Genomic DNA, 13,110 nt, shown 5'->3' with positions numbered 1-13,110 from the left:
CACACCTATAGGCCTTTTACAGGTTTTACTGAAAGTAAAGGAATTGCATTCTTTAAAAAAGAAGAAGGAGTTGTGGACCATAGCAGCCACAGCGGGCTGGCTTCTTCTTCAGGCACTGCATGAGGCTAACACTAAACAGTTGCAAGCTAAAGAAAGGGTGAAGAAAGTAGAAGAAGAAGTAAAGCTAGAAAGAGACCTGTGAGTCACACAGGCTAATAGCAAGGATATTCTGGGATGATGGAACAGACTAATGAAAAACTGCAGGACCTACCATGCTGCTTTGCAAAAGTTTGGGGGCAAAAGCTAATAAGAGGTCATATACGAGCAGTAATTGCACAGTCTGAATGGAACCCCAGTAAGTGAGAGCCCACAGCAGAAAGTGAGTCTGAGTCAGATGAGGAAATAGAGGTGTCCCTCCCAGAGGAAACTACATGTGTATCTCAGGCCAGCCTGGTAATTGTTCAGAAACTAAAGACTCAACAAGAACGTCCTGAGAGACAAGATTCGAGAAACCTGCCTCTTCCCCTTAAACATCTACACACCTCCACCTGGCTATATACATCAGAGCTGGCCACCAAGTTCTGCCAGAAAGGATCAGAGTCCATCACGGGGTGGCTACTTCGCCTCTGGGACACTGATGTGGATGGCATAATACTGTTTGTGGAGGAATTGATCCAGATAGCCTCTGTCACCACCCACCCTTCTTTGTGCCAACACATACATGGGGCAATCCAATATGTAGAAAACACATTGCTGCTGATTTGGCTCATGGCAGGTAGATACACAGCTTGGCCAAATGAAGGTGATTTGCCGATGGCTCAGCCATGCTGGAAGTCTATGTCGGAACTGCAGGTGTTCCTTAGGGAGATGAGAATGCAGCATGCTATTTACATCAAATTATTTGAGGGCTTTGATGTGGTGCCATTTACTGCAGGTATGTGGGACCACATCATCCAGATGGCCCCACCGGTCTATTATGGTACTTTGCTGCCAGGTAGCATCACAGACCATTGCCCATTTGGGGGAAATTGAACTGGCCAGGCAAAACCAGGGGGCCCAATGGGCCCAGGGGAAAGGCAGTCAATCGTAGGTGTGAAGGTGGAAAGTAAGAATGGCCTGGTAAAGGTGACCAGAAGACAACTATGGACAGATCTGATAAGGGCCAGAGTAGACTCAAAAAAGATTTATAAGTAACCCAATATAGTACTGGTATCCCTGTGGCATCAGCTTAAATCAGAAAAGAAATTTCATCCCCTTCTCAACAGGTGGGCAGCTGTCCACACCTTGGAATAGACCTCAAGTGGAGCACATTTTTGACCCTAAGCTCCTTGTCTGGATGCCATTTTGTGGGACAAGGACACATCCAAAATATTCACCCAGACAGTCAAGATCAGTTTGCCTTTACCTGGGAATGACAACAATGGATCTTCATTATCTCCATAGTCTCACTATTTGCCATGGTTTTATGGTTGAAGATTTAACTGGCTGGGCTAAACTCCCCACCATACAACTATATCACTATATTGATGATGTCATGCTAACCTCTGACTCTCTTTCAGACTTATAGCAAGCTGTATGCTGCCCCTGCCTTTTCATAGACTCTTGCTCCCATCCATCTAAGAAAGTGGCTTTCCCCTAATGGGATAACCCCTCCCTCTGCTTGTGGGTACAAAAACTCTGGTTGCACTCGATTAGCAACAGTTTTTATTCCTACATCTTTGACCAAGTGCTGCTGAAGCTTCCCTGCCTCATAAGTAATAAATGGCATTTTTAACCCTCTGGTCCTCCTGGTGTTCTTTTCAGAATATTCAAACCCACATGCAAGTTCTAGGCCTGGGGCTCCTACGTTACAATATTATCAATTCCTGGCTGGATATGTACAATGGAACCCAATACATTGAATTATTTCTCACCAATTGTTATAATCATTCTGATATATAAAAAACTGATGTAGTTGTGGCAGACACTAAAGGTCCTCCATTCAGTAGTCATTCAAGCCCTCTTTCCCCTATGTGGACATTCCACCACAGAAGCTATGAAAGCTAAACGCTCATGTTCCCAGGCTCCCTTACAGTTACGTGTGGTCAGCTGGCATGGTACCAGCAAATATAAGCAGAAATCTGCTGGGAGCAGGGATTCTGTGCAGGTCTTGATTTTCTAAGAAAAGGAACAGAAAGCTTTAAACATAGGTATCTACTTGTATTAGTACAGTCATATGAAGACCCTGAGGCAGCACACATGAGCACAACTATGTCAGAGAAGTTGGCCCTGTTGCTACACCAATACCAGGAGGTGCCATATTCACATTTCTTATTTTTAAGACATTATAATCAAAACTAAATGCTGTTCATAAATAAAGATATTTATAATATAAAAAGTAAAATAATTATTTCATCAGTACAGCTATTCAATGTATAAAGGATTAGCTTCTATTATTTTCCCTTCAGATGTCTCTTGTAATTACATATTACTTTTCATTTGTTATTTATGGCTATAATTCAATTTTTTATCATCTTACACACACACAAAAATCCAGTTAGCATTGTTATTTGTCATTGGATCAATTATGAAAAAGTTCATTTGTTTATTGATCTACAGCCCTCTGTCTTCTGGGTCTCACTCAGCCTGTTCTTATACATGCACCTCAAATATAAAACTTATGTCCATAGGATCAAGAGATAAGCCTCTTAATAGTTCTGTTTGATAGAACTTTCTTTGTGATAAAAAATGTCCTTTATCTGTACGGTCTAATATGGTAGTCACTAGCTACAGGCTACAGTTGACTAGTGAGCAATAGAAATATGGTTAATGAAGTTAAAGAAGTAAAATTTTAATATTATCTAATTTAGTGGATTTAAATTTATATATCCATATGTGGCTAGTACCTACTATATTGGACAACGGAGTCAGAGCAACTAAAAGAAGGCAATCTAGAATAGTCTATGTTCACTGTATACATACTGGCTTATGGACTAAATTTTAGATTTAATTTCCTCCAATATTTTGTTTTTTAAGCCAGTTTGCATCTCTTCTCCACACTTAAATTCCTAAAGCACTGAGTATTTCACCAGCTTTCTCAGAAGACTGTACATGATTCTCATGGTCTAAGAATTAAATTCTAACTTCAAAGTCTGGCATGTAAGTCTTCAAAACTTAGACCTTTTTTTTGTTTGTTTTCTGAAATTCCTCTGTCCACATGATTATTCTTGTCAAAATGGTGCTCTAAACATATTTTTTTTCCTGCTCATTGCGATTTTCTCACCTGAGATGTCCTACATACAACTGTAGATCAAATTGGCAAGTACTGTCATTCTATAATATTAATTCTCCAATTCATAAACATGGGATGTTTTTCCATTTATTTTGGTTATCTTTAATTTCTTTAAACAATATACCATTGTTTGTAAAATTAAAAAAAATAGTTTCTTTGTTAGATTTATTCTTAAGTATTTTATTCTTTGTTGATGTTAAAAATCAAATTATTTCTTTAATTCATTTTCATTGTGCTTCTTGCTGGTATATAGGAATATGCTGGGTTTTTATATATTCATTTAATATTCCTGCAACTTTGTTGAGTTTATTATTTCTAGTAATTGTTAGTGGGTGTCGTAAGATTTTCTGTGTACAAGATCATACCTTTTTTTTTTTTTAAATAGAGATAGTTTTACTTTCTTTCCTAGCTTAATGCCTTTATTTTTTTCTCTTATCTTAGTATCCTGGCTAGAAATTCTAGCACTTAACTGAATAGGAATAGTGAGTGGACAACTTTTTCTGATTGTAAAGGGAAAGCCAATCTTTCACTTTTAAGTATGATGTTAGCACTGGATTTTTCATAGAGATCCTTTATCAGTTGAGAGATTTTCATTCTAGTCCTAATTTGTTGAGGGTTTTTATCATTAAATGGTGTTAGATTTTGACAAATGCTATCACTGTGTATTTTAAGATAACTGCATGTGTTTTTCTGTTTGTCCTTTATTGTTATAGTGTATTACATTAATTGATTTTCAGATGTTAAAACCAACCTTGCACTCAGGATAAATCTCACTTGGCCATGAAATAAATTTTATATATGTTACTGGATTCTGTTTGCTAGTATTTGGTTGAAGGTTTTTGTATTTATAGTCATACGAGATACTGATCTTCGATTGTGATATCTTTATGTAGATTTAGTATCAGAATAATTTTGGTCTCAGAGAGTGTGTTTAAAAGTCCTAACTCCTATATTTTTTTAAAGTGTTTGTGAAAAATTGCTATTAATTCTTCTTTAAATGTTTATTGGAATTCACCAATGGAATCATCTGAGCCTGACTCTCCTTTGTAGGCAGTTCTCAAAATTACTAATTGAATCTCTTTACTTGTTTTTGATGTATTCACATTTTCTATTTCTTCTTGAGTTAGTTTTGGTAGCAAATCTAGATTTTTTTTTTTTATTTCATCTAGTCATGTAATTTTATGGCATGTAATTATTCCCTTATATTCCTTTTGGTTTCCAAAAATTTTATAGTAGTATTTCCTCTTTCTTCATAAATATTGGTAATTGAGTGTTTCTTTTGCCCTCTCTATTTGATTAGTCTAGCTAAAGTCTGCCAAATTATGATGATCTTTCTAAATAACTAAACTTGTTTTTGTTTTTTTTGTTCTCTACTTTTTTATTTTTTACTCCATTAATTTCTCTTCCTTTTTCCCATTTTTTTAAGGTAGGAAGTTACATATTGATTTGTGATATTAGTTTCATTTTTTTCTTAAATTTATCAGGTTACATTTGTTAATAAAATTATATAGGTTTTGAGTGTACAATTCAATAATATGTTATATGTATATTGCTTGTGTTAACCACCCAAAGATAAATTTCCTTTTGTCACTGTATATTTGACTCTTTTTACCATTATCTACCACCCCTCCTCCCACATTTTACTCTAGTAATCACAAAACTGCTATTCATATCCACGAATTTCTGTTCGTTTTTCTTATTTGTTGGTTGCTTTTGCTTTTAGTTTTATATTCCGGATATAAGTGAAATAATATGATTCTCAACTTTTTCTGTCTGATTTATTTTGCTAAGCATGATAATCTCTAGATACATCCATGTTGTCACAAATAGCAGTGTTTCATCTTTTCTTATAGCTGAGTAATATTCCATTGTACATATGTACCACATCTTCTTTATTCAACCCTCTATTGAAGGGCACTTCAGTTGTTTCCATGTCTTAACCACTGTGAATAATGCTGCAATGAACATCAGGGTGCATATATCTTTATGAATAAACGTTTTCAAATTTGGGGGGTAGATACCCAGAAGAGGGATTGCTGGGTGATATGGTAATCCTATTCTTAATTTTTTGAGGAACCTCCATACTGTTTTCCATAGTGGTTGTACCAATTTAGATTCCCACCAGCAGTGTATGAGGGTTCCTTTCCCCAGAACTTCTCCAACACTTGTTATTACTTATTATTTCTTGGCCTTTTGGCTAAGATCAAGTGTAGTATTTGCTCTTATCAGTTTAACATTTTCATTATTAATATAGGCATTTATAGCTTTTAATTTCCCCATGTTCATGTACGTAGCTGCATCTCATAGTCTTGAGATATATATATATATATATATATATATATATATATATATACACACACACACATATATACATACATACATACATATTACTTATTTATCATACAGTATTTTGTACTTTTTGTGTGATTTCTTCCATACTTGCTAGTTATTTAACAATTTTTTGTTTCTAAAAAATCCACATATTTTTAATATCCTAAATATTTTTATGTTATTGGTTTCTAATTTCAATCCGTTTGTGATCATAAAACATATTTTGTGATTTTAATTATCATTTACTAAATATTATTTTATAGCTGAACACGTGTCTGTCTTGGAGTCAGCTCCATATTTTTTGAAAAGAATTTGTATTGCGCTAGTGGAATATTCTGTTGGTATCTGTTCATTCTAGTTGGTTTATACTATTTTTAAATTCTTCCATATCCTTGCTGATATTTTGTCTAATTGTTTTATCCATTACAGAAAGTGAGTTTTGAATTCTCTATTATGTTGAATTGTCTTTTTCTTCCTCAACTTTTTTCTGTTTTGCCTGATGTATTTTAGAGCTGTTTTCAGGTGCATATATCCTTATAATTGTGATACCTTCCTGATAGATAAATCTTTTTGTCATAAAATATTTATGTTAGGCCCAGTAACATTTTTGTTTTAATATCTATTTTATCTGATATTAGTATAGCCACTGGAACTCTCTGGTTTCTATTTTCATAGTACATCTTTGTTATTCTTTTACTTTCAAATTAGTTGCTTTTTTGTATCTGAAGTGAGTGTCTTGTAAATAAGATATAGTTGGACCTAGCTTTTTGGGTGGATGTTTGTTTTTAAAATCCAAACTGACAATCTTTGTTTTTCCTTAAGCAGTCAAGAACAGATTTTTTAAAAATGGACCACTACCGAATGTACATGATATACTGCTTAATTTTATAGCTAAACAACTCTTATGCATCATCGTTTTGTTTTATTTTAGATAATCTTAAACCCATTTCTTGTTTTGCAATAAAGTGATATGAACTTTAAATTCTATCATAAAGTAGATGAGTTATACTATCCAGTCAGGATATTGTCATATCTACCTCGATTTTCTTTTTACATAAAGGAATATTAAGAATGGGCTGTGAGAATGAAAATAGATGCCATAGACTGACCAATTCATTCTGAAATTTATCGAAACAATTCCTATAAACACATATATTATAAAAACCTATCCTTGCCTTTCCCCATAATTTTTTACTTTGATCTCTGGGTTTTAATTTATTGGATATCAACTCCATTACTTGCTTCTATTTTTAATGTTTACTGTTGACTGACCTCAAACATAGACTTGATTTTTTGTTTCAATTTCAATATGCTGAAGAATGTGAAATCTAATTTCTACCATATGTCTCTACTTTGGAAAAAAGGGGAGCCCCCTAGGCTCTGTGACTTAACCTATACTCCTAGCTACAATTATATCTGTCCTGGCCTTTATACTCTCCAAATAATTTGAGATTTATCCTCATTATATTTGTTGTAGTTCTAGTTTTATGTTAGCAAACATAATGCCTTGTTAATAATATCGAAGAGAAACAAGCTTGCTTAAGGATATAATTCCAATCTTTGAATCATTTAAATGATCAGATCCTCAGAAATTTTGTAGTTCTGCATTAACTAGATAACACTTTTCTGCCTTTACAATCAAGATACTTCACAGTTACACTATTTAAATGATCAGATAAAGATATTTTTGTTGTTTTGTGTTGTGTTGTATTTGTTTTGTTTTGTCTTATAGTATTACTTCCTTTGAAAATAAAGTTTGAAGATGGTGAAAGTATTGTGGTTCGATCTCGCAAAATGAAACTACCATTATTGCTGTTGCCTATAGAGTATCATGCTGCTTGGAACAATGCCCGGGGCCAAGAGTCAGTATAACTTCTTATTTACAGGTCAGCTCAGGTTCTTGAAGCCGAGCCATTACATTTCTGACTGCAGTTGGCTGTCGTGATACCAGCGTGGTGTGTTAGCCCCTGTAATTTCCTAACTGTTAATGTAATGACACCTAGCTTCAAACTGTGCTTCAGAAAATTGCTTCTTCTTAAGATTCTTTATAATTCCTGGATCTCACAGTGCACATTTATTTCAGTTTTAAAGCACAAAAATATGCCTTTATTGCCTGAAACTAATTATATAAAAGGTCCATGCCTCATTGTAATACAAAAAGACACTAACTTGTATTTTGTAATAATCTCACCCCTTTCTTCTCTCAGATAAGAATCTTAGGAAATGGCTAAAACACAGAATCTTTTATCTATTATTAAGAAAGTTAGCACATTAAATACTTTCAAAAGATACATATTTTATGTGTCCAATTAATGAAGTTTACATTAATTTAGTCCAACAAAATCATTGTTTGGAACACCTAAATACTATACCATAGCCCTTGCCATGTAGAAGTAAGAAGTTATTAAATAAATGACATGATCTGTAACATTTTTTTCAAGATTACAGAAAATATATTGATATCATAGGATTTATTTTAATAAAAAATAATGTGTATCTTTTCCTTGGCCTACACTATTGGACATATATTTACCAGGAGAAATTATGAGAGTTTTATGGGTACCACATGATGGACTATAACATTAAAAAAATGTGAAGGCAATGGATTACATTAAAAATATATATATGTGCTTAAAGTAATTGGTTAAAAATACAATTCTAGCAATCCAAACTGCATTGACTCTTCAGCTTCCCAAAACATCATCAGCAACAATTTATAAACTAATAAATCTACAACTAAAAATTTCTTTTCTTACTGACCCTGTTTCTATATAAAAATTAATTAATTAATAAACATGAAAGGATATGGGAATGTAGAAACCAACACACAAAAAAGTTGTTTTTCATAAAAACAATGACAAAATAATTAATGCCTACAGAACATATACCCAGATTTTCTAATCTGGATTATTTTTTTCCAGTTTTATTGAAATAAATTTTATTGACAGTTACTTGTATTTATACTGTACAATTTAATGAGTTGTTTTTCAATTAAAGTTGGCATGCAATAATATATCAGTTTCAGTGGTACAGCATAGTGGTTAGAGATTTATATAACTCACAAATTGATCACTCCACTAAATCTATTACTCCTCTTCCCTGTTACATATTTATCACAACGTTGTTAACTATTTTTCTTATGCTACACTCTATATCTCCATGTCTATTTTGTAAATATCCATTTGTATTTCTTAATCTCTTTGCCTATTTCACAATCCCCCCAACTCCCCTTCCATATAGTAGCCCTCAAAATATTTTCTGTATCTGTGAGTTTATTTCCGTTTTTGCTGTTGTTATTTATTTTGTCCTTCATATTCTACATGTATGTGAAATCATGTGATATTTGTCTTTTTCTATCTGACATTTCATTCAATGCAATACCCTCTAGGTCCATCAAGGTAATATCTTTTCCATTCCCTTCCTTTTAGCCTCTGTGTGTCTTTTTAATCTGAAGTGAGTCTCTCATAGGCAGCATATGTAAGGGTCTTGTTTTCTTATCTTTCCAGTCACTCTTTCTTTTGGTCGGAGGACTTAATTATTTTCTATTTTGAGGTACTTGTTGATAGGAATGTAGTTATTACCATGCTTTATTCATATTTTTGATAAATATTTTTTCTTCTTAAAGAAGTCTCTCCAAGATTTCCTATAATACTAGCTTGGTGTTGATAAATTCTTTTAGCTTATTTTTGTCTGGTAAGCTCTTTATCTGTCCTTCAACTCTAAATGATAGCTTTACTCAATAAATTATTCTTGGTTATAGATCCTGGTTACATCAAATATTTTGTGCCAAGCCCTTTTGTCCTACAAAATTTCTTTTGAGACCTCAGCTGCCAGTCTTATGGGTGGTCCCTTTTTTCTGGGGTTGTATGTTTATTTCCTTCACCAGGTTAAGAAAGTTTTCCATCGTTATTTCTTCAAATAGCTCTTCAACTTCTTATTCTCCTTCAGGTACCCCTAAGACACAGATATTTTTGCATTTAATTTTGTCCCATAGCTTCTTTAAAATATTATTATAATCTGGGATTCTCTTCTCTTGCCATTCTGATTGGGTGTCCATGGCTTCCCCATCCTCTATATCAGTGGTTCGATCCTCTTCTTTATCCACAATGTTTATTCCCTCTAATATACTCTTCATCTTAGATAATGTGTTCTTCATTTCTGACTGATTCGCTTTTATAATTTTCATTTCCATTTTTATGTTTTTTTTTTTATCTCTTTGTTAAAGTTATCACTGAACTTCCACTAAGTTCATTGAGCATCTTTATAACCAGTGCTTTGAACTCTATCTGTTAGATCGCTTGACCCTATTATTCATGGATCTCTGTTCTGTTCTCTCATGTGGTTTCTGCTTCTTTATCTCCCCATTTTGACTGCTTTCTGTGTCTATTTCTATGTACTAAGCCAAGCTCCTAAGTCTCCTGGTCTTATTAGCATGGCTTTGTATAGTAGGTGTCTAGTGGCACAGTCCTGAGAGGGTACAGCTGCAGGCCAGGTTTAGCCCTACCCTGTGCCCCTCCTGGGCCACCTGTTAAGATTCAGCAAGCAACCTACAGTTTCTGTACTTATAGTTGCCTCAAGAAACTACACCAGAAACCAAGGCCAGCTGCCCCCAGTGTGAGTTTGGAGTTGGCTCAGCAAGGAGCACCAGACTTGCTGAAGATAAAACTGGATGTGGCTTGGGTGGGGCCACAAGTTGGGGTGCTGCAGTTTCAGGGAATCCTTTGGGCAGAGTGACCTCTTATCCATTTTGATGACATTTCAGCTATGGTGGCTCTGCTTCAGTACACTGGGAGTGGGAAGGGCTCAATATAAAAGCAGCGGATACCACCAACCCTTCTGCCCCAGAGAAAGTCTCGCCTCCTGCCTTCACTCTGACAACTCAGTGTCCCCTTGTAAAGCCCTGGTGACCTCCCAGAGCTGGTGCTCAGAGTGAACAAGTCCATCAACAAGAAAGTCCGGTTGAAGACACAGCCCCTGTAAGAGGCATCTGCAGCTGCCGGCTGTTGCTTCCACAGCCTTTGCCCCATTCAGCTGTTAGGGACCAGGCGGCCTCTCATCTTTGCCCTCTCCTACTTTCTACCATTGCAGGATGATTTTTTATTTGTCTCTCTAGATATAGTGCTTCTGTTCATCTAGATCCCAGGAGACTTTGCTTGCTGTTTGTTTAGTGTTTTTCACAACTTTGATTTGGTCGCAAAAGGGATGAACAAAGCCTCTATCATCTATGCTTTTTTTCCCCCTCCTCTCTAATCTATTCGCTGTAGTGTTCTGTTTGTATCCTTTAAGCATTAAAAAGAAATGTAGATCCAATTGGACTAAAATTTGAGGAGATATCTATATATGCACACATACATATTCATGATATAGGGTATATTTTGTTATATATATATATACATGTATACATACATATATATGAAATAGTGCACCTAATGCTTACTGTAAGTACTATTGAAATATATTGGTTTGCAGGTCTTACTTTCTATTTTCATATGAACCTCAAACACTTGGTTAGATTAGGAGCATATTTACTTTCTGTGTTGTGTAACATTTGTGACAATTTGAGGCTGTGAAATTGAGAAGCAGCATTGGGTATTTTCTCTAAGACTTTTAACATACTTGTTTCATGCCACCAGGCACAAGTTATAAAACAGGCACTTCACGCTTTGGTCATCATTATCTCCTCTGATTCGTAAAGATGTCATTTTAAATTTATTATCATTCACAGTAGCAGTGATCCATCAACGGACAGGTGACTCTAACATAATTAGCAATTATGAGGCTCTGCATAAGTGTTCCTCCTCCACTATGTGTTTCTATTACTTTCCTCTGCCCGTACAAAAAGATAACAGACTAAAGGATATTTTTTCCCAAATGTTGTAAGATTTATACATTTTTTTTCATATTTCCCATTGTTATCTTTGTTCTAAATGTCTACAATGACTCATTCTATGAATTAAAGTCCTATGTATCAGGTATTGTGTGGTTACTATGGTAAGAGAAAAATCTTAAGAGCTAAAAATATAAACTATTTAGAGGGGTCAAAGTAAACTATGGCTCATTGCTCAATTATACTTCACAATTTTAGCTGTTTTCCATAAGTTTCAACTAGTATTTTTTCTTTTTAATTTTAAGTGCAGTCTAAATATTTCATAATATCCATCTGATTCTTTTATTGTTGATGAACATGCATGTATATGGTATCATTTTTTCTTATTGTTTATTTTAATTGTGCTGTTAATAAGTAGCATGATGTGTAACATACCACTCAATCACTGAAATTTATTAAAGTATGCCCAGTAATCTGGAGTCTATTTTTGAAAATGTTTCATGCAGAGTTTAAAAGAATATGTATTATTTTACTTTTAGGAGCAGGATTGCATACATAAACATTAGATCATCTATGTTAATTGTATTGTTAAAATTTTGTCTTTTGTCTGCTCTATATGTCAGTTTTTGTGAGAAGTTATCAATCAGTAGTCATCGTTACCAATTGAACATCGACGGGAATCTCCAGTTTGGGGTGCCATGGAGGAGGAAACCATTCAGTGCAAACAGTTCAGTTGCAAAACAGCATGGTTGCAGAAGACCATGGCTCAATAGTGTTAAAGTTCAATTATAATACAGCACAGCTGTGAGTTAGAGCTTCTGGGAAAGGCAGCCCTCAAATGAGGCAGCATTCTGTATTCTCTCTGCTCTGGTCTGGAAAGATGTCTTCAATGTTTTAACTCTAGCCAGGGAAATTCAGTCTTCAGTCTTCTTTGGAAAAGGAAATTTGTTCACAGAGCTAGAGGGGATATGACTTATATAGAGAGACGTTCTTGCTCCTGTGCCTTGACTGGTCTGGTCTGTCCTTATGCAAATGAAGGCTCCCAATCCTTGCAGCTTGATTGGTCCAAAAAGCACTGTCTTCTTTTATGTATTATCATTACCTATGCCTACAGCACCTGGTCTTTCTAAGTGGTCTCCCATCCAAGTACTAACCAGGACCAACCCTGCTTAGCTTCCAAGATCAGACATCAGGCTTATTCAGGGTGGCATGGCCATAGACGATAGACTGAAACTCCACTGTGGGGTGAACTCAGGATCTTCTGTGTGTAAAGCAGATGTGCTAACTGCTACACTACAGAGCCATGTTCCAAAAAACACTATCTTGATTGATCGGAACGGTCAGTGAAGATGCTAATGAAGATATAGTACGGCTCTGATCAGATAGGGAAAGTCTCAATCCTATTGGCTGAAACTTAATTCCAGAAACTGCTGTATAAAGGTTGGCTCAGATAGCAGAAACAGTGCAGACAGGCAGTTCAGTTCATGCAATAGGTAGTTGACTACAGGCTTCTCTTTGAAGTGAGGCTTGTGTGAAAGGCCCCTGTTTAGCAATGGCTGTTAGGCTCTGTTTTTAAATTTGAGACCAGTTAGCCATCAGGAGCTTTTCTTGGTATACATGTTCTTTCTTGGGGTTGACAAATTATATGAACATCTGAAAAAGGAGTAATTATAAATTTATA

At 35.0% G+C, this 13,110-nt stretch overlaps 2 pseudogenes; one reads left to right on the top strand and one right to left on the bottom strand.

Annotated features, from left to right (window-relative positions):
- Window positions 1-5,448: 5,448 nt before the first annotated feature.
- On the top strand, window positions 5,449-5,576 carry LOC118612056 (annotated as a pseudogene).
- Window positions 5,577-12,534: 6,958 nt separating this feature from the next.
- LOC118612292 lies at window positions 12,535-12,650 on the bottom strand (annotated as a pseudogene).
- Window positions 12,651-13,110: the final 460 nt, after the last annotated feature.

The sequence above is a fragment of the Rousettus aegyptiacus genome, unplaced genomic scaffold (genome assembly GCF_014176215.1).
Source record: "Rousettus aegyptiacus isolate mRouAeg1 unplaced genomic scaffold, mRouAeg1.p scaffold_m13_p_15, whole genome shotgun sequence".
In the NCBI taxonomy this organism is placed as follows: Eukaryota; Metazoa; Chordata; class Mammalia; order Chiroptera; family Pteropodidae; genus Rousettus; species Rousettus aegyptiacus.
The sequence above is the reverse complement of the archived record's forward strand: the minus strand, read 5'-3'. Positions and strand labels throughout refer to the sequence as shown.